The sequence below is a fragment of the Sciurus vulgaris genome (genome assembly GCF_902686455.1).
Source record: "Sciurus vulgaris genome assembly, chromosome: 10".
NCBI classification, from domain to species: domain Eukaryota; kingdom Metazoa; phylum Chordata; class Mammalia; order Rodentia; family Sciuridae; genus Sciurus; species Sciurus vulgaris.
The window spans coordinates 12,801,249-12,824,263 of record NC_136470.1 but is presented as its reverse complement, the minus strand read 5'-3'; the positions used below and the strand labels follow the sequence as shown (position 1 = coordinate 12,824,263).

The 23,015-nt window shown below is 44.8% G+C and overlaps 1 protein-coding gene across 2 annotated transcripts in view; it reads right to left on the bottom strand.

Moving 5' to 3' along the window:
- Positions 1-23,015, bottom strand: part of TIAM1 (TIAM Rac1 associated GEF 1) — a 361,699-nt gene that overhangs the window by 170,764 nt on the left and 167,920 nt on the right. The window contains exon 2 of one of the 2 annotated variants that reach the window (XM_079156417.1): positions 11,465-11,640. The gene's annotated coding sequence lies outside the window, so the exon portion shown is untranslated. Of the gene's footprint in view, positions 1-11,464; positions 11,641-23,015 lie in introns of those variants that run through there. The other variant, XM_079156418.1, reaches the window with a different exon arrangement.

The following is a 23,015-nucleotide window of genomic DNA, read 5'->3' as shown; positions in this document are numbered from 1 at the left end:
AAAACCCACACTTTCCAATATTCCTCCATGATATGGTTTATTTCCACATGCAACTGTGAATCAAGGCAATATTAGATTGTAAAATCAGTGGCATACGTTATATTGGCAGTTAAGAGTTTCTTTTAATAGGAGTGAAAGGCGTTCTGTTTAAAATTGAAGAAGTCCACTCCTTTGCAAGTTAACTGCACGTCCCGCACCGCACGCCCTGCAGAGCGCCTCTGCCCACTTGTCGCGCAGCGCCCTCCTGAAGCACCACTGTGTCGTGAATATAAAACCCTGAGTTCAGCAATTCCCCCATCCCCCCTCCCACCGGGTAAGTTTCCCACCTGTTAATGGCATGACTACACCATTTCCTATTGTCATGATTCTGTACCACTTTTCTTATGTGAAAAATCAATACTTCATTTGCCAGAAAGGCATGGCTCTCTCCTGCCTTTCTTCAGTGCCAGCTTATCTGGGAGGCCAACTGGGGGAAAGCACTGAAGTCAAGGAGCTGTTCTGGCTGTTAGGTGAGAATTACCTATAACCAGATTGAAAGGCGGCTGAGATTTCCAAAGGAACTTCCTACCTCTCTGCATACCAAACCAAAAGCATGGCAAGGGAACCAAACAGCCTTACCAGTCTTCAGTCCGCACCATGAGACTCCAGAGAATTCACGAGGAGGCCTAAGATCGAAAAAAGCCCTCTGCCATGAAAATGCTCTAAAGCTGGGGCAAGTCCATGGCATCCCGGGATCCCCTTTCCCTGCAGATGTGCCTGATAATGTACTTCCCAGCAGGTACCACTCGCAGAGTACTGCAGATGGTAGATGAAAGGCCATGGTGAGATGCAACATGCTAGTTACTGTGCTGGCCCAGAGGCGGTCCCTCCACGTCCTTCCCAGTGGTGATTAAAATGATTGCCCTCCATCCCTTCCCTACCTTCCAGTGATGTGAGGCTTAATTAATATGCACTTGGGGTTTTAAGATCCCTAGATGAAAAGGGGACCAGATGTGAAAGTTATTATTATTTTGTTCAAAGTATACTGGTCTGCTCACATCTGTGGACAAGTTTACCACACACCACTTAAAACGAGCTAACAGGGTCAATGCCAAAAAATTCAGGTTTGAGTTTTTAAAGTCTCAGAGATCCACCACATGTGCTCTGGCCATGATTTAACATGTGGCTCCGTCAGAACTAAAGCTCTCACCGAGCACCAACCAGCAGCCCACACCAAAAAGGAGCATGGAATCTGATCACAGGCGAAGCAGGTGCTTGGAGAGGCAGAAGAGCTAAGCGCAGGGAGGAGGGATTTTCCATTTGGAAAGTAATGAAGCATCGGGCTACAGAGAACCCTAAATTATCCTGGAGCATTTTTCAGCCACCCTTGAACTTGTTATAGAGTGCTTTTCCCACCAACTATGAAGAAAGAGATTTGTGCCTAGAGAAGCTAAAAAGACTTATTAATAAAGACCCAAGAGCAACAGTGGAAACCAGGCTGTGTGCATAATAAGAGTTCAATCAATGCTCAGACACAAGGACTCCAGGGAGCACAGGTCCAGATGAGGAAGCGCTCGGCCTGCCCTCAGCACAGGATCGCCAGGAGAGCCTGTTAAAACCTCAATCAGGTCCCCATCCCAACCTCAGCCCTGCAAGGTCTTCCACACACCAGGACTGTCGCTGACCACATTGTTATCCACAGCTCCTTTACCTTCCCCGTTGCTCTTTCCACCCAAGAGCTAGTGATCTCCATGGTGATGCTCCCAGTCGGCCAGGTCCGTCCTCTGCCCTCCTTTAACAGAAGGGCTTGTTCTCCCAACCACTTGCTGCCTTTGCTACAAGGTCACCCATGCTGGGCCTCCCACCGCCCAACACTTCCTGTTTCTTGCAGTAACGATCACCTTCCAGCCTGAGCAGGTGAAGCTACTTGCTTCCTCTGGACCCTCTGCCATATTGGACAGGGTAGGGATTCTTCTTGGTCTTGCTCACTCTTTATCCCCCACTATCTGGAACTGTGCATTGCACAAGTGAAGCACTCAATAAATACCTGTGAAGAATATGGATGATGACGTCAAAAAGAAAAAGATAACCCTCAGGGGGGAAAAAAAAAAAAAAAACACACAAATATAAACTTCCAGAAAATTCTGTGTGATTCCTCAGCTCTATGCTCATGTGCCCTAAGCACAAGACCCCTGGCAACTCCTCATGGGAAGGAAAATAAGATCAGGGCATGATTGGACCATTCAGGTCCCCAGGACACAGTCCTTCAAATAATCACCCACAAGGCCAGAAAGTCAGACTAACATGGAATCTGCCCAAAATATCAGTTCACCAAAAAATGCTTTCCTAGTGTCAACCGCACAACCATGACACACGACCAGAAGCAAGGAAGCAGGAGCTTGAAATGAATGTGCTCATGGCTACAAAGCCACCAGGGAAAAGCCCAGTTCTCAAGTTCAGAGGCCCTTCTTAACAAGGGACTCTCTCATGCAGCCTCCCAACTGCTGCCACCACAGAGGGAGAGGGGCTATAAGGGACATTGAGAAAGATACTTCAAGAGAAATTTTACTGAACACCCTGAGGAGCATGCGGGGTTGTGCTCCCCAGCTTTGGGTTGTATGTTGTTAATACACCCTATTTTATAGACCAGCTTAAGGTCCATAGCCAAGCTGGGCAGAAAGCACAAGATTCCTGATGTCCCCAGTCCCCCCGTGGGCAGCCTCCCCTGCTGTCAACATCCCCCACTAGAGTGGACACCTACCCTGATGCGTGGCTATCACACTGGTCCCTAATTTACATTGGATCTCACTCTTGGATTTGCACATCCCTGGGCGTGCACAAGGGTGTGAACACTGTGTGACCACCATCCCACAGTATCAAAAAGAGGAGGTGTCTCCCTACCCTACCTCCATCTGTTATCCCTCCCTGCCCCTAGCACCTGACAACCACACTGACGCTTCCTCCACGTGTCTTTTCACCGTTTGGCTGTTCTTTTGTTTTCAGCACTGAATAACAGTCCACTGTACAAATGAAGGTGTCCACTGGCCTACTGAAGGACATCTCCTCTGCCTCTAAGTTTTAGCAATTATGAGTCAAGCTTCTGTAAACACCCATGCAGGTTTTGGTGTGGAGCTTTGTATGGGAAAGACACAGAGAGAGAGATGTCAGGAACGACCTTGGTGAGTTAAACACAAAATAGCTTCATACTCCCTAGAAAAGCACCTCTTTCTAAGAACACTTTTGACAAATTAAATTTGGCAAAGAAGTCTGGTTTTAGTATTATACATGAGCGAATCCATCACTAACACTATGGTTTTTTTCAAGTACTTCAAATGGGTTTGTAAACTCTGAAGCATAAAATATGATCCGATTGCTTTCCTACTAAATAGAATGTGCCTGCAAAACTTGTATCACACTTTGCCTGCTTCCCAACTGGTCCCACTAACCTGTGTGGGCCATGAGAAACTCCGTCATGGCTGCCATTTTATCAGGCAGGTACTGAAAACATTGCTGAGTGGCAAACATATTTCAGACATGCAACCAAGTAGTCAACAAAGATCATGACAAATTTTCTTTTTTTTAAATATTGACAGAACTTTATTTTATTCATTATTTATATGTGGTGCTAAGAGTCGAACCCAGTGCCTCACGCATGCTAGGCAAGCGCTCTACCACTGAACCACAACCCCAGCCCCAGACTATGACAAATTTTAAAACGAAGATTCCTACATGCCCCTGGACACAGGTGTAGTCATGAATTAGGAAAGTAAGCATTCATTCCACCAACTATACCTCAAAATCAACACACTAATGATTACACAGAAGTCACAAAAATAGTTCTGCTTGCCTAGCATGTGCAAGGCCTTAGGTATGATCCCCAGCAGTGCAAAGAAAAAAAGTTCCAAAAATGTAGGCATCCCAAGTCAGATGGAGCCACCTCTTGGAAACATGGAGCCTACCAGGTCAAAAACAGACTTTAGGCCTCAGGGCCAAACTGCCAAGCCACAACAACTCTCAGGGGAAAGGTGAGAAGACATGATGTCCACCTAAGAGCCCCAACATGTTTTAAGAAAGGATACATCAAAAGAAGCCACCTCTTAATGATTCGCAAAGTGAAAAGGCATTCCTGGTATAGAGACTTTAACTGCCAAGTGCTCAGCACACAACCCCAGGCAGACCAACACCTTTAAACATCAGAGCTAAAGGTTCATGGAAGGTTTGCCCTTCACCATGCTATATGTACCACAATCTCAGCACCCCTGGGCATCCCCACCTACCCCCAGTTGTGAGTTAAAAAGAAGACCGCAGAGGAAACCCAGGAGTAAGTACACAGGGTCCCATAAATAGTCTCACTAGCAAGATTTCAGTCTGATTCCAAATGACAGACTAAGGGGCAGGAGATCGAAGTCTAAACACCGACGTGATACCTTCTCGAGAAGAAGGAGACACTGAACTCTTGGCCCCTATTTGTTTTGTTTTATTTTGTTTTTTTGCTTTCTTCTAACTAAAAGGTCCCAATGAAAGCATTAGACACAGATAATGTATCCAATTGCTGAGAAAAAGCAAGCACCCTCTCCAATGTACCCCTCATCTGACTAGCAACAAAATGGTATTATTTTCCCATTTTATTTAATTTCTCTCCTGCTGAAAATTACTTCCAGATCCTAGGTTTTCTTTCGTTTCCGTTTTCATCCTACATGAAATCCCCTACTCCTGAAGGAAAGAGGAAAAAGAAAAAAGAAAAGCAAACACAATCAGATCAGAGCACCGTATTTTAAGTGTAACAGGAAAAATATAAAATCCAGCTGTAGCACCTGGATCTGAAACAAATAAATAAATAACACGTATATAAACAACAATGTACTATCATGCAAAGAGCTGAGTCTTGATACAGAATGTCCCTCTTCAGGCCTTGGCTTCTGTGTTGATGGAAACTTCTATGGGTCCCAGGGTCCTGAGGGTGTCAGCTAAGAAAGCAGGACGAGAAGGTGGTCTCTCCTGACTTGCTTTTTGCCCATTGCCTGCTCTCTTTCATATTTCATTAAATAAACACCAACTGGCAAACACTTTGTCTAAACATAAATGACTGAGCTTAATAAATATCCTCTCTCCTCTCATTAAAAAAGAAAAAAAAAAAAAGAAAGAAAAGGAAAAAAAAAAAAAGCTTTTTTCACCAGCAGAGAAAAATCGTTGTTCTGAATAGGAACAATTTCTAGCAGAATCAACAGGGACTCTGGAACCACCCAGAAAAAAATGCTCAAACCACCAGCAGAAAACTGAGTGATAAAACTCCCACACTCACATTCACACTATTTATATGATGGTTAAAATCACCCTCCAGAGCTTTTCCCTGAAACGTCTGTTGGGTTGGATCTTTTCAGGACTAAATGGCCCATCACGTATCTGTATAAACTAGATCTTCTAAACACGGAGAAAAAACAAAGCAGAAATAACGTACTGAGAGTTCACACTGGTTGTTTAATCCTGACTCTTCAGTAGGGATGCTCCTAAATTTGTGAAGGACTTACTTCTCCAGTAACTCCATTGTCAACTGAAACTACCGTAAGTCAAGCTCCTGAACATCAGACCTGAGCCACCCAGCATGCTTCCACTATCGTTATCTCCCTTCTAATTTTGTGGCTGAGCTGCGGTCGCTGCCACTGCCCAGCATTGCAAAGAAGATCATGCCGCAAAGGACCACATCAGAAAAGAATCCAATTCCAAGTCCCCAAGTGCAGCTTCTACTGAGTGCATATCACCTGTACAACACTGTAAAATTGAAAAATCCTGAATAACCATCACGATTCTGGGACCCTCTGAACGACAGATGCGCTGGTTGCTCCACTAGACCGGAAGATCAGAAAGGCAGAGTCACCAAGTGCCATGCTGCCAGCTGGGAGGTGGCCAGGGCAGGTGTGGTTAGGAGGGCAGCACTAGGGTGTCCACCTCATCACCAGCACCTGCCTGTGTTGCCTGCTTTTCTCTCTGATCCAGTATCCTCAGCTACAAACTGGAACGGTAGGAGCTCATTGGGTTATTGTGAAGATAAATAGGTTCCTTTGCATTTATCCCATTTCTAGTTTCTACTCTTGTCTGGCCCCTCTTAACTCTCCATGGCCTGTAGTTTCTGCACTTGTATATAGTAAGTTCCCTGAGGAAGGGGGAGCTCTGTGGCACCTCTCATCAGAGCTCCCGAGACCTCCAAAGACATACAGCTACCCAAGGGAGGGTTCACTGAAAGAACAAATCAGTGAACTCCCCACTACGCCCCCTAATTGATCTGAAGCAAAGCAACAAAATGTCCCTCTGTTAATCCGGCCTGTTGGGACTTCTGTAAATGCATTAGAAAAATAAATAGCAACAGTTATTACCCAGAGGCTAGATTAAGAAAAGCTCTGAATGGACTCTCTGGCTTCGAGCTCTTCCACATGGTTGGACCCCATGCTTGGGATGCAGGGAAGCAATTGCAACCAGCTCCTTCCTCCAGCACGCTCCCAAAAGCTACGACCACGAAAAGCCACTCCATTGTCAAGCTCTTGCTATTCCATCCAGGAAGTTTTCTGCCGCCCCACCTCCTCCCTGTCTGGGTGCTGTTCTTCATTATCTCACTTCCTTTTTTCATCAAAGCCTTCCATCCTCATTACCCAGATTGATGCTGTTTGAACAGCAGAGGATCCCATGGAGAAGGGCACCTACTGCTCTCTCTTGATTCTCTGAGAACATCAGGTGGAGCCTTGAGCAAAACCACTCCAGGCCTCTGGAATTTCCCCCCTTCCCCAAGTTCTGAAAGTAATGATCTACAGTCCATCACTCCCTACACCACCCCCCACACAGTTCATTCCCATTCCCATAAGAAAACCAAACTCTGCAGAGCATCAATTAGAAGCAGAGAGGAAAAGCCGTGTTTTGAGCAGGTTGGCTTCTTCCCAAGCTAAACACACTTATGTAAATCTGACTCCATGACTGCCCAGCCTGCGTACGTACCAGGGCGCCCAGCTTTTCCGGAGTTAAGCTTTTGTTTACCCACTGTCAAGTGGGTATTTCCCAGGCAGCCTCTTCTCCTCCCGTGGAGACTGGCTGCAACCACCCTACCCCCCACCCGGGCAACCAAATGTGACATCAAAGGAGCCCCCGGAATGGCCATCTGTCCCTGCCACGCCAATGTTTATGCAATGTGGGCAGCAGAGGAAGAGGCCAGGGAAAGGCCCAAGGGTGTCCTGCAGCATCAAACCCAAAGCACCAACGTCCCACACTGAGGGTGCTACAGAGCAAGAAGGCCAGAGTCCTCAGTCTAGCTGGAGGGTCTCCTGCTTTGTAAAAGAAGAATGAAGACTCTTTAACATTCCTGAAGTACCAGTCTGACACATTGCACCTGTGGGTGAGCATCTAGACATAAAGTACAATCCCTGATTTTACAGGTTTTCAGATATTACCTACCCATCCCTAAAAGTTAACACCTAAACATGGTATTTTGGCAATAACAACTTTAATAAATTCATGAAGTGCTAAGAGCAACATAGAAAAGGTATAGATCAGAAGTGACCTCACCACAGGAATCTTTTAATCCTAGAGTTAATGTGAACATCAGATAACTCCACCTAATCCCCTCTGTTCATATCAAGAACTAAAGGCCAACAAGCATGGGTTTAGAAGTCATATAAAATGCAATTCAAACTCAGAGACAGCTAGCAATTACAGAAATGCAAATTAAAACCACATTGTGATTTCGTCTCACTCCAGTCAAAATGGCAATTATCAAGAACACAAGTAACAATAAATGTCAGAAAGGATGTGAAGGGAGAAGGTACTCTCATGCATTTCTGGTGGGACTGCAAATTGGTGCAACCACTGTGGAAAGCAGTATGGAGATTTCCTCAGAAAACTTGGAATTGGAACCACCATTTGACCCAATTATCCCACTCCTCAGTTTATACCCAAAGGACTTAAAATCAGCATACTGTAGTAACTTGGCCACATCAGTGTTTATAGCAGCTCAATTCACAATAGCTAAGCTACAGAACCAACCTAGATGCACTTCAACAGATGAATGGATAAAGAAAATGTAGTGTACCTATACATAATGGGATATTACTCAGCCTTAAAGGAGAATGAAATTATGGCATCTGCAGGTAAATGGATGGAACTGGAGACTATCATGCTAAGTGAAATAAGCCAATCCCAAAAAATCAAAGGCTGATATGTAGATACCAACACACAATGTGGGGGGTGGGGTAGGAAAGAATAGAAGTATTTTGGATTAGACAAAGGGAATTGAAGGAAAAGAACAGGGATGGGAATAGGAAGAGACAGTAGAGTGAATCAGGCATGAGTTTCCTATTTTCATATATGAATACACAACCAGTGTAACTCCACATCATGTACAACTGTAAGAATGGGAAGTTATACTCCATGTATGTATAATACGTCAAAATACATTCTACCGTCATGTATAACTAAAAATAACAAATAAAAGGAAGAGGTGGAAGAGGAGAAAAAAACCCAGAGGCAGCAACATGCAGTCTTATTTTACTCAAGTCACTTGGGTTCCATCAGCAGAACTTCAAAGAGAGAATCTAGAGAGGTGGGAGGTTTGGTCACATACAATCCACCCTCCATACCCCCATTTCAACCAACTCAGATTGCAGCTATTCAGAAAGTACGCAGAAAAAGAAACTGCATCTGTACTGAACACTTACAAGCTTTTGTTTTTGTCATTCTCTAAACTCCTTACATACTCCTTACATACCATTTATGTTGCATTAGGTATTATAAGTCATCTAGAGATGATTTAAAGTATGCTAGAAGATGTACATAGATTATAAACACTGTACCATTTTATGTAAGAGAGTTGAGCATCCATGTATTTTGATAACCAAGGGGATCCTGGAACCAGTCTCCCTCCAGACTGAGGGACACCGTATCATTTCAGAGAGTACTTGTTAGAAAGCCAGGTGAATGACAGGTGCTCTCTTCTTTTGTATCCTCAGTCCCAGGCTAGCCCTCTTTCTATCGCCTCAGCATGGGAAAGACCCAGTGGAGACAATGTCCAAGCAGGCAGAGGGAGACGGCTGTGGACTGTGGGGACCCTCAGCCGAAGCTCAGCACTAGCCCCACGAGGGATGTCTTCATTACCTCCTGGGGTGGGAGGATGCTGGACAAGTTCACCTTCATTCACGTGGAACTTGTTCAACCTCGGCCCCAAGTACTGGAAGAGGATCCACATTATTCAGCACATAAATCTGCTTCGATTCCCTCAGGGGTAGATGGCCTAACTCTGGTGCCTGAAGCCAAGGGATGATACATCCAATCTATGATTCAGCACCAACAGCTGCAGTGCGAAAATACACACAGGCTCACACCAAACTTGGATCACAACTTTCAGGTTTGCTCTCGCCTTTGTTTTTAATTTGGTTCTTTGGCCTCATTATTTGCCTTCCTTCAAAGAACCTGGAAACGATCCTGATATTTCTTTGGGCAGCTCTGACCAGGTTTTAATTGATCCCAAAAGATTCCAAATGCTGGCTGTGTGGTACAGGGCACCCCTGCTGGGGAAGGGGAGCTATGGAAGACAATGTCTGACAGATAACACTGGTTCTGAGGGTAACAAGGACAGTGGGCTGGAACAGAGCAGGAAGGCAGCGAGGACGGGGTGGACTTGAGATGACCTTGAGGAGAAATAAAATCTCCATCAGCAGAAAGCTGGTGGGAAGCTGCTCCAGAGGGAAACCCAGAAGGACACCCGCCCAGTGACAGGACCCAGGGAGGGTGAATCCACAAGGCTGTCCAGCCACGCACTGAGCAAACACTTAGCTGCAGTCCAAGGCAGACCTGGAGTCCACGCTGAGGCAAATTTAAAAAGGAGGATTAGCAGCCCGCTGGAGGAACATGCTGGACACACTAGTCACGTGAACAGGATTTCTGGGTTCAGCTCTCAGCTGCCCCTATAGCCACGTTGGTTGCTCTGGACAAGTCACCTAAGCCAGGTGAAAAGTCATGTTTACCTGGCCTATTAGGAAGTGTTTCCAGAAAAAACCAGTTGGGATGTAGGTAGGTGAGACACTGGAGGGAAGGAAGTCACAGGGGCTCTCTGAAGACAGGACAAGCAAAACCTCAGAGCCCTCCTGGAATACGTGCATCCTCCTCATGGCTGACCCTTACTAAGGACGCCCTGGGGGTACAGGGATTCCCACCAACTTGGTCAAAGGTGATGCAACTCCTGAGAGCAGTGCTCTGACAAAGAGAAGTGGGGGTAACAGCACTTGGGGTGGGCAAATGTGCAAGAAAGGTAAAGGGGATACCAGAGACAGGGACAGGACATGGGCGGCATGTGCTACCAAGGGTTAATTCTTGTTGTTCGTATTATTATTCCTGCCTCTCCAAAAGAGCACATAACCCAATTATGATCATACAGTGTGATATGAACCAGGGAGACAGCCCTCTACCAGCCACCATGCGCAGAGAGGAGTGGCCGGGGCTGGGCTCTGGATTCTGGCAGGCAGGAGGAACAGGCAAGACTGGAGGAACAAGTTACAGCAGGATCCCAGAGCAGGGCCTGGAATGCTGGGTGGGAAAGCGCAGAAGCTGCAGGGTCAGGCCTCTGGCTCCTATTTTGTGCAAAGTCTGGGCCAACCAGCATTTTACCAAAACCTGGTTAATGTTAAATAATGCATCAGTAATGCACCATTAATAAGGTTGGGTGGGTATGCTCATGGGAGGAAGGCACAGTTGAAAAGAATAGCAACTTCATAGATCTTGAAGTCCCTATGGGCCTAAATCATTCTCCCCCTGTGAAGCAAATGAGGACATGGGTGATGTCACTATCCTCACTCACAGAAAGGAAAGTTGAGTAAGCACAGCCCTTTCTGCTAGACTTTGGAGGAAGTAGAGAAGATGTCTTTACAGTATCTTTCTCCTTGGAGTAACTGCAGAAATGCGTGTTTACCCCTTGGTCCTTTCTGCAGAAAACCCCCAGCTTATTTTGCAGTAGAGATGTCTAGTCTGACCACAGCATTGAAACTCCCACGAAATATTCCACTTTACCCAAACCCACTTTGCAGTGGAGATAAAGGTTCACTCTCTCTCATTAAAAATAACATGATCCCACATGCAAAAGCCCCTAAGCAAGCTCCTTCTGATGCCAAGTTTCCCCCACTGTATCCAATTCATTCCTTCTTCTTCTTTCCTAGTATCATGGAGACAGGCAAAAGAGAAGTCAGGAAGACAAAGGTAGGAAATTACCCTCTGAAGTCTCTTAAACAATTTCGCCATAGCAACAACCCAGCAAGAATGGGCCCCCAAGCATCAGAAGGTTCCCAGGAAACTAACTTCAAAGTCTCAGGCTGCAAGAGACAAGAATCAGCAACTCCTCTTACCACCAAGAGAAGTCACCAATAATGAACTTCCTACTGTCCTGAAATAGGTGGATAATGAAAGACCTTAAGAGGTTCAATCCTCATTCCCTAGTCTTCTAAAATACCACACTTACCCCATCCCAAACAGAAGAGGCTTTGTCAAGATCTCCAAAGGTGCCATCTGCAGGGGCTGCTCATGTCGTAGGGGAGGGGCTGGGACTCAGAGTGTGATACTCAGGGACTGACCCTCTTCCTCCTCCTCCTGGCTTTCAGGTCTAGAAAGGTGGACCTCAGTGCACAGTGGTTCTACCTATAAGAGCAGACGTAGGAAGAAAATGGGTTTTCTGCACCTTGAGAAACATGAATGAGATAACAGAAAAGCACCTTGTTTCTTGCAGATACTCAATACTTTAGTACTTAGTATTAAATTGGTATTTGAATAAGCAATTAGTGTTTTAATCCTCAGAGGCACTTACCAGGTCCTTGATCCACTGAGGGCTTCATGGAAAGCACCTTGGCAGTGGTCACTACTGGCCACTCAAATCTCATGATTTATGGAAACACCAGTGCATATGATTTTGAGGTCCTGAATGAAGTTCTTCAGTTCAGGACAAGGTCTCCCATATCTATCCAAACCATCAAATGAGTAACACTCTCCAAAAGTGGTGGTCTCTTTCCCAAACGTTCTACCAAATGAAAGTTACCCCGATACTTGTATTCAAGCACCTGGGGTAGCTCTGCTGCAAAACACCTGTGCAACTCCACCTCCTCATCTAAACTCTCGTAAAAGCATCAGCCAGAACAACAGCACCACTGGCCACAATGGACAGACCAGACCGGGTCCAACTGGACAATCTGTCTTCCATGAAAATAACCACCCACTTGAGCAAACCAAGGCTTGCTCTTGGGCAAAGCAGCAAATGACATTAGCAAAGTCCCATAAAAGCAGTTGAATCCTCTGCCCAGCTCACCATCTCTTCCCATCCCCACTTTGCCCCTTGAATACAGATGCTAAATAAGCACACAAGGTGCCATGTATTCACCAGGACATTTCCACTGGATGAGCCCCAGGAAGATGAAGGGCTCAAGGCTGGTGAACTCCCATCAGGCTCTGCTCCTTCATGAGGAACTGTTGAGGAGTCAACTTCCTCTGCTCTTTGCTTTTATCTTCCCTTCTGGACTGCAAGTGTCAATCACAGTACTCAATAGTGGACACTTTCCCAGTCTCTGGCAAGTTTGGAACTTGTACTCACTTCATTCCTACCTCTAAAGGTGACAGAGGAAGGAAAAGCGGGAAGGAGGGAGAAAGAACAGGAAGGAGAGACCCAGGAAGGGACAGATGAAAAGAAGGAAGAAGAAAAGGAAAGAAAGAAAAGAAGAACCAAGCAATGAGATGCTCAAGGAGGGAACATGATGTGGAGAAAGAACAGAAAAAAGTCTAGGAAGGTAAGATAAAAATTGGAAGGGAAAAATACAAGACCAGTGTACTAGCAATAAACCAGAAGAATAAGATGAAAATACAGCGACCCTGGTAACCCCACTTACACCTCAGGAAGAGGGAGCAAATGGGAGGAGGGTTTTCTTTTTAATTCTATTGCATTCACTTTTCTCCTTTCTGTAAGGAAGGCACTGAGGAAGATGGTGAGGTTGGAGGGATAAGAAAGACAGGAGGCAGAAAAAAATGCCCCACACCTACTTTGTGCCAAATCCCATGATAGGTGCTCTATATGAATATTCATAGTGAAAATCTCACAACAGGCCCCACAAGCAGTTTGAAGTATTTCCATCTCACAGTTAGGGAAATGTAAGTTCAGAGAGCTTAGGTGACTTTCTTAAAGCTACACAGCTAAAGGCAGCAGAGCAGGAACTCAAAGCAAGTCTTTCTGACTCGAGCATTCTTGATCTCATACTATCACATGCTCAGAAAGAAGTTGTTCTAAGAAAACTTTCACATGCTCAAGCTCATGCATTAAATATGAACCGAAATGAAATGTTCTTCCCCAGTCATTATAGCAAATTTGTTCTACTCCTGTACAAGGTAAATGTGTATTGTCAAGTGGGTTGAATGCACCCACAATTCACATTAAATTACCAGTAAGACTCATGCATATTCTAGTTAGATGTTTCTAAGACAATTTCACAGGGTGTGCCTGTGTGAATACACAAAACCCACTGTTGAACAATTCAGTCCAACGTGTATGATGTTCACAAACAGAAGGTATATATGTTTTAATAAAAGTGAAAAACAATCTACGTCAAGACACAACAATAAATACATAATGTCTTCCTCCTTGCAGCTAAGGGACTCAGTTGCTGGTTTTCCGAGGGTGTTTTAAAACCTCCTTTGACAGCATTCCACCAGGCAGAATTTTTTAAATGCATTTAAACTCGGGAGGGTTTTGTGCTTCAATTAAAATACAAACAAAAACCAAAGTTGGTTCTTCCAACAGACCAATAATATTGATCACACACTAGCAAGACTGATCAAGAAAAGACACCCAGCTGAGGATGTAGCCCAGTGGCAGAGCACCTGCCTAGCAATGGACAGGCCCTGGTGCGATCCCAGACATCAAAAAAACATGGAACCCGCACAAGCAATGCCAGGAAGATAAAGGAAACAGTTTCATGGGTGTGGAAAAATGTGTTTAACAATATTATGAGAGGATATTATGTACAACCTTAAGCCAGTCAATTTTAAACTTGACATGAATTGGGAAAATGCCTGTAAAAAATTAGTTACTACAAAATAATTTTAGTGGTTCTCTATCTATTAAATAAACTCAATCTTAGACAAAAAAGTAGAATTTTGTTTTGTTTTGTTTTGTTTTGTTTTTTTGCGGTGCTGGGGATTTGAACCCAGGGCCTTGTGCTTGTGAGACAAGCACTCTACCAACTGAGCTATGTCCCCAGCCCCGAGAAAAAATTTTGAGGAAAAAAAATAGAACTAAACCAGGTCACCTCCTGGGAGCGGAGTGGAGACCAACTGAAAAAATAACAAATACCGAAACTGTAGCTTTCTCTTACACCTATATCAGCATACAGCAGAATTAACCCCAACTTCACATATTATCTTCTAAGAGCCCCAAGTGACAATATCTAAAAATCTTTCATCTATGAATCATGTATTCCCCTTTCTCTGGCTAAGGATTACTGTTCCATAAAACTCCATATATTAGTCAGTTTCAGCAGCTCAATCACAAGGTCCTATTTGCTTGTCTTTCCTGTTGAGTGAGTGGCTGAGGGCTCCTTGCGGGTGGGGGAGTAGGCCACACACTGCCTGGCAGCCTCAAGTTCATGTCTACCTGCCCAGTTCTCCCTGGAACCCTGGACAAGCTAGAACCTGGACTCCAGCAGGTGTGACAGCACTGGATTAGGCACCTGTTGTTCTTCCTGAGTCAGGTCTAGTATGGTTTAAGAATTTTTGCTACAAATGTTTCTTAAACTTTAAGGAAGTCAGAAAGCCACCTCCAGCTAACTGTCCTGACCCATAACATTCAAGTGGAAGTTTGCTAAGGAAGCCATGCTCTAACACTCTGAAATTAGGGAAATGATAAAATCGCCTACTAACACCCTCGTAATTGGATGCACCCTACAACTGGGAGAGAAATCCTTAGAAACTGGATATGTGCTTTGCTATAAATATAAGACCTAGACATTTCTTCACCTTTGTTTCTTGCCATAGAAGTAAGGCAGTTCTCTTTTTTAAAAAATTTAAAAATGAAGAATTAGCTTACAAAGAAACAGAATCCGAGCTCTGTCTGGGGCTCCTGCATTACAGTGCCTGATCAGACGTGAAATAAGGGAAACAGGTAGCAGCCCAAAAACCTCTATCAGACTCGCAACCAGCAAACACCACACACACCAAAGGAAAAGTCCACTGACCCCTGGAAGTAAAACCTAAAGAACGTCTGTGAGAAACTTTCCTCCAGCCAAGTTCGTCCTTTGCGAGGCCACAGTCACCTGTAACAATCCAATCCTAAGGGCCACCCTCCTCCATACTTCCTCTCAGCACCCCACCCAAAATCGACTTGGGCAATCGAGCTGAAGATAAACCAGCTGCCCCAGAAAAACTGACGCTTTTCCCAAAAAAGTTCCGGACAAAGCAACACCTCCACGGCCAGGAGGCCTTAAGTGGGACTTACTCAAACGCAAAATTAATGAGAAGCCACCGAAGCTTCCGTGCCTCACTCAGGAATGACCCTCAAGGGGCTTGTCCACAGACTTTTCGGCACTCCAATCCCAAACCCCTTGGGCTGGGGGCGGCGGAATGGCATTTTCAACGACATTGACCTGCGATTGCTCAAGCGCACCGGGACAGCCCTGGGTAGGACGCATCTTTAGTGGGTGACTTGATCCCTCCATCTCCTTCCCGACCTCGAATCCCATACGGTGATCCTGGCTTCCAGAAGGCTTGGGGGGAAGATGAGGCTCTTTCAAAGCCCCTTTCCCCTAGAGCCAGAATCAACACCGCGCGGCGGCGCCCGCAGCTCCGCCCGCCACGCGCAGCGCCGGGGGCGCAGCCTGGAGACCGCGCTCCCACCCCCGGCCCGGGGTCCGCGGCGCTCAGGTTCTTCACCGCAAGTCACAGCTCGCGGCTCTCGCCCACCCTCGTGCAGGGCCACACGCCGCCACTTCCCCAACCACCCGAGCCCGGGCGATCGCCGGTGGAAAGAAATCGATTTTAAAATTAAAGCTCACCCCCTGCTCAGCGAGGCGCACATGTCTTTCCCGTCTGGCTTCACATCTCTCAAACTTCCAGTCACAGAAAGGAGGAAGCTGCAGCCTTCCCGGGCTGGGCTGGCGGAGGGAGTGGGTGTAACTTGTGAAGTTTCGTGCTATGATGAATCTGGTCACTTGGGTGTGTTGGAGAGGGCCTGTCGCTCCTCCCTCCCTCCTCCCATCCTCCCCGCCTCCTTCTCCAATCTGATTCTCCCCTTCAGCGTTCCCAAAGCCAAGAACCCCAGGTGGCTGTCAGTCAGAGCCCCAGCACCCAGCTCGCAGCATCCTCAGGGGAAATTCACTTCTAACAGTCCTTAACCATCTTACGGTAAACCTGGTCACCCTGTGCAAAGCGGGTCTGTCGGGTTTGTTTTGTTGCTTGGTTTTTGTTTCAGATGGGGTTAGTACATGGCAAGAAAGCAGCGCCTCTTAAAGATTTTTAAAGGCTAGAAATACGTAATTACTAACCCCCATAAATGGTTTCCTTCAGAGGCAGAAAAGGGGGTATTTGTCAGGGGGAGACCTAACTTCCAAACATCTGCTTAAAAAGAGTAGGGAACAAAAAAGAAAAAGTCGAACTTTTAACTGGTGTCTTTCCTTTAATACCTATTATGGGACTGGAGTTGTAGCTCAGTGGGAGAGTGCTTGCCTGGCATGTGTGAGGCCCTGGGTCCAATACTCAGCACCACATATAAATAAATAAGATAAAATGGAAGACTCATTGACAACTAAACAAATATTTTTAAAAACAAACCTATTCCAAAGTATTTTGGATTTGCAAAACTATATTTAAAATAAAATGACAAAAACCCAAGTGCCCACCATGCTGCCCAAAACATTAAAATTACCAACATATTTCAAGCTCCATGTAAAATCCTCCCTGAAACATCTGCCCCTTCCCCATCCCCTAAAAATAAAGCTGCCATATATTTGCTTTTCCATGAGCAATTTGTATATCACAGTTTCTACAAATTATAAAGGAAACATGCTCACTTTGAGTTCACCAGAAAGCAATCCAGCATGCCTGGTGGGCTTGACCTTGATTTCCAAACAGAAGTTTCATTACATAAAACTTTGAACAATCACAGGTTACATGGAGCCTCAGGTGGCTGGTTAAAGAGAATGACAGAAATCACAATTCAGGAAAACAGCAAATCTGGAGTGACAGGTGAGTAGCCATTTCAGGAATGGCTGAAGCGTTCATGGATGAAATTGATAGATTAATAGGGCATTACCATTTTATAAGGTTAACAACTCTGCCAAAAGCCAAGGACACTGACCCTCGCTGCAAGGGGCTTTCCTCAAAGACTACAAAAATAGAAACACAATAGTCATTAAAGGAGTCATAATGATTCAAACGCCAGCCAGAGCTACAGGCTGCGAGTGATGCTTAAAGACAAGAACTTTCAGGAGGATGAGGATCAGAATCAGTGTGGTAAAAATTATATGTATGTTTGGGGCAACTTTGAATGTGTCACGGCTTTTACCACATTGATGCTGATCATCATTATGCTGAAAGTTCCCTTCTTTGAGTATTGTTCATAGCCTATAACTAAGAAAAAGATGTCTGGCTCATCATTATAGTCTTGGCAATTTGCATAAGGTTGGCATAAGTCAAAATTTAATAACTGAAAGAAGCAAACAAACAAAAGTGTGCCCAGGAATACTTCTGGGAGGAACAGAATGAAAAGAAGAATGTGTGGTTGGAGCATTAGTCCTTAATCAAAGGTGATTTTGCCCCAGGGAACACTTGGCACTACCTAGAAATGCCTTTGGTTGTCACAACTTGGGAGGGCAGGGTACGCTGGCATTTGGTGAGTAAAAATCATGGAAGCTGCTAAACATCATACGGTACATAGGACATCCCCCATAACAAAGAATGATCCAGCCCACAAAGCCAGTAGCACTGCTGGTAAGAAATCCTGAGACGGAGGAGGTCTCCCTGTCAACTATCATTTCATTAAATATTTCCTGTAGCACTGTTAACATTACCAAGAGAATCTCTCTTCTTCTCTCTTCTTCCACCATGAAGCATTCGATGGCTGAGAACCTTCTTGTGTGCGCTCAGAAGAGAGTGGATGCTGAGGTCAGAAGCTCTAAGGCATTCAGTGCCCTGGGGCACAGACTCAGTGGTCACAGCCAGGCAGTTCACTAAGATAATGACCTGTGCTGAATTTGGATGAAAATAATCACGAAGGGGTGGGAGGAAGATGATGTAAAGCCAGGGTATCAGCTTAAGAATCAGAGATAGCACTGTGGAGGGGGAGGGGGGCAGGAGATGTGAAAGGTACAAAGAAGACAAAGGCAGACCTATCTCAGCCCTATCGGTGACTTCTCCATGACAATCATGAGTCTACCCTGGAAATACTCAGAACAGGAAGAAGTTTAATCTCATTGCGGCTTATCAAAAAGAATGTCACAAATCACTTACAGGAAGAAGAGTGTGAGTACCTTGAAGTCAACCTGTGAGAAGAGCAGTCTTACAAAAGGTTTTCTGGTCTCATCATTACCCAAGAAGCACCCTAGTTTGATTTTTGATTCACACATAATAATTACACAAATTTATGGGCTACAATGTGATCTTTGGATACAGGTGTACAATACATAATGATCAAATCAGGGTGTTAGCCTACCCATTGCCTCACTGATCTAAACCCTCTCCTGTAGCCATTCTAAAGTACACAAAACATCACTACTGACTGTGGTCACCCTGCCGGGCAACAGAACCCAAGAAATGATTCCTCCCATTGAACTATTACTTAGTACCCTCCACCTTCTCCCCTCCCTCCAGCCCCACCCCTTTCTAGCCTCTGTTAACCATTACTTACCTGTTCTCTACCCTAAAAAGAGCCTCTTTTAACTCCTGGATCCCATATCTACTTTCCCCCCTTCCTTCTGATACTATTGAATTTCTGCTTGGAGGGAGAGAAGAATTTGCTCTTGTTTTGTTCTCAGGGCTCAGTAATGCTCAAAGGGAAGCAGACCACAGAGGGTTCATTCAACTTGAATCCCCTTGAAGCCAAACCCAGAGCAGGAATTGGATAAAAGTATGTCAGATTGGACTCTGTCCCATCCCCCTTAGCCCTGAAAGCAGTGTCCCTATTGCTGCTTCTGGAGAACTCTCAGGCCTCCCTGAGGTCCAGTCTGATCAACCTATGGAATATGATTAGCATACAATACCCGCTAGTGTTATATTATTCAGTAACTGGCAGATTTCAAAACATCTGGACAGGAAGACTGACCTGAACCAGGTAAAACCCACCAACACTGGGAACCCAGATGTTCCCAGGCAGTGGTCTTGGGCCTTGCAGAAGAACATCTCTCCCTGAAAAGCATGAGCTCCTGCAGCAGAAGAGCCAGGTCCTGGAACCTTCCACACACCACTGGTCAAATGGGTAGAAAGGAAGATACATTGTCCTTCTTGAGGCTACCAACTTATTAACCTGAGGTCTAGAAAGCCACTAGTTTTGCTTATAAAAAGTCTTATGAATTTAGGAAAAGAAAATGTGTACAGTCGTGAACCCAACACAAAGTAATGCGCTTATGCACAGTATCTTTGCTCCAAAGAAATACAGCCAGCAGGGGGAGCACCACTGATTTTTCTTAACAACTTGTCAAGATCCAGATAACCCTGCAAAGACGCTAAACGCTCCAAGTTACAAAAATAAACACACGTCACTGAAAGTGAAGATTTATGTAACAATATTTTTCAAAAACTAGAAACCATGACACCCTTAAAACGTATCTGTATTATCAGTGGACACTGATTAAAAGAGCTAGCTTAGCAGACAGAGGGGACCATATAATAAAGATGACAGAAAACAGCATTTGTTATGTGCAGAAGAGGTCAGAAAGGGTAGAACCCATTTCCTTCTGTCAGCTTAATTTACGCTCAGAAACAAAAAAACTTTGGATAGTTCCTTTATGCTATTTTCCCCAAAGATTTTTTAACTGTCTTTAGCCATTTTACATATTAGATCTACAATAGCTGACTTTTACAGTATCTTTTACATCGTTTTACATCATTTTTTTCAATGACACAAAAGTCATCCTTAAGCAAGTATCTTCTGGATTCCTGCACAAGGGTCTTCAGAATCAGCTGGCAAATCTGATGCCACAGCCTGCAGTGGCTCTCATCTCCACCTTGTCTGCTGGCACAGGTTGCTCAGGAGGACTCCCAAGAACAAGGCAATCAGTGCTCAGGCCCACCTGACAGCCCCTGGGTCGCCTAGCAACAGCATGTCAGCAGCAAGGCTGAGAGAACTGACTTCCTCCCAAGTTAGGTGAGGCCCAACAGGCGTGTTAATGAACAGATTTTCCAAACCCAAATAAAACACCACTTCCCAACATACTTGTGGTTCCAAATACAGATCCCATCAATCCTATGGTGTCACATGGAAATCCAGGTGACTTCTCAGGAATACCGTTTTACAGTTAGCTACAGACTGATTGTCAAAATTCACTTTTTTTATATTTGAAATCTATTAGAGGACTATATATGGACTTATCTCACCCACTTCTGGGCAAAATAACCTGAAGATCTGCTAGAGAAACAGGACGTGTTTGGAAATCCTTAATTTAGCCCCAGACGAGGTCTTCCTTCTTTCTGAGAGACAAAATAGTTATACCCTTCCAGGTGATATCTTGAACGATAGGCCCTTATTAAGTTTGACTTGATGCAAGAATATTCACAATGTCAAATTAAATCTGTGCCAACCCAACTTGGAGCCTCATCGCCTAGTTTGTTCTATCTGGAAACTGAATGTCTAACAAATATGCAGAGATAGTCCTTAAAAACATGAGGTCTGTCAGAAAGATTCCAAGCAAACTCTAATGACCTTTAAATGTCACCTCCAGAAGACATTGCAGTGACTGTGTCCTGTTTCTTAAAATCCAAGGGCTTCAGTTTCCTCAATGACCAAATCATGATGTTTCTTTTCATTTTCTCTGGCTTCCTATCTCTCCCAACCATATTTTTCCATGATTTTAAAACTCCCATTTCTGCCACTGCTCCAATTTACATTTCCTTGCAGAAAAACAACTTTAACACATGGTCAGGTGTTTCAGGACTCACTGAGACCTGTATCCTTGGAACTGAAGCCATGTCTGTACTTTGAAGGACAAAGGGAAAATGGAAGAAAGTGTGACCCGGGATACGGTTAATGAGGCAAAGGAAAAGCCTATGAACCCTTAGCACCGATCAGCTGAGGGCCAGATGCTGACCCACCCACAAACACCATGTACCTGTTGATTCCCAGGGTGCTGGATGCCTCGCACCAGAAGTGCATGTGGCCATAGAGGTAGAGCATCTGGATTCTCTCAGGTCTGGGATCTTAACAACACTTCTCTTCTGGGAAGCAGTAAATCATTGTTTTTGACACCAAAATAGTGCAGGACAACTAAAAATAAGAGATCAAGTTCTAACTTCAGTCCTGTTGTGGCCAGCAAATTCTTCTCACCCTCAGGATGGCCTCTTGAAAAAGCTGGTTCAGGAGTGTTCCCACTGGAGAGGGCATGGAATAAGAAGACCAGGTCCAGGCTGCACCAGCAACCTGCTGAACAGCTTAGAGTCACTTCCCCTTCTGCAAGTGGAAGGTGGAACCAGAGGATGACTGGCAGTAGTCTATGTAGTTAACTGGCACATGCCCAGTGCCTTCTGCAAAGGGTAGGGGACACTCAACATACCCAGATCATTTTCAATCAGTCTATGTCCCAAGTCGGTATCTCAGACTTTCTCAAAATTATAATGTTTTCATGTTCATATTGCTGTTTTGATCATGGATAAAGCATAGTTCAGGCATAGTTCAGCCACTACTTACACACTGGACGAGAGAGACGGGGCCCTTCCAAGACTTTGGGGCCAAATAGGCCTTAATCCTGGAGCCCTCCCCAGGTCCCCATTGTGGAAAAAAGCGAGCCACCATCCGTCAGGGTCACATAGGAGATCACAAAGGCCCTTGGCACTAACCAAGGCTAAGCAAATAACAGTATTTGCTTTTATTAATCGTTGGTTGCAACAGTTTTGATTTTTAGCTTACATTAAGATATAGTAGAAAAGTCATTCCATGTTTTCTGGACCAAAGCATATTGCAGGATATTGCAAGGACAGCAAGTGGGGAATGAGGGGAAGTTCGATAGGAAGGGGACACCTAGCAGCACTTGGGTACAAAAATGAAGAGAAGGATCACACCCCTGGGTGTGTTGGTGACACCTGGCACCTTACAGCATTCACAGCTAGTGACAGACACAAAATCAACTATGCTTAGATGACTTCTTATGAGTTATGGTGGGGAAATGTACCAAAGAGAGTCACTTGCCTTGCCTTCCTTTCCAAGATTGCAGACATTAGATTTTGTAGTCTCTAGATGACTGGGCAGCCTTTTCTCTAATGTAAAGATTATTCTCAAACAGGAAATGCAATAAGCTTATAACTCAAAATAGCATAACAGACATATGATAGGACATAGAGCCATACACAGAGGTGTAGAAAGGGAATCTTAGATATTAATTGCTTATTTGTCTGAAGCCAGATGGACTGAATGACTTACTGAGGTTCACAGATCAAAAGTAGTGTCAGTTCACCCTGGAATAAATCTGCTATATGCTCCCCCACTTAGTTACCTGCTTAAAGTTTTTTCCTAGAAAATGAACATTAAATCAGTACATGCATATGTAATCTTGGACCCAACACAGGAAAAAAAAAAAAAAAAAAAAAAAACACATGCACACAAATTAAAAAAAAAAAAAAAATACACAGTAAGCCCATCTAAACCTAATAAGCAAATCAGAACAAGAGGGTACATGAGAAATTTCTTGGCTTAGCGCACAAACAAGCAAACAAGAGGCCCAGAGCCCTGGGCAAAATGGACACAGTCAGATCAGGATGGTTGCAGACAGTCTGACTCACTAGCAGCCAGCACCCTCTAGAACGAATTGCAGTGGCCAGCTAGATACAACCACAGGGGA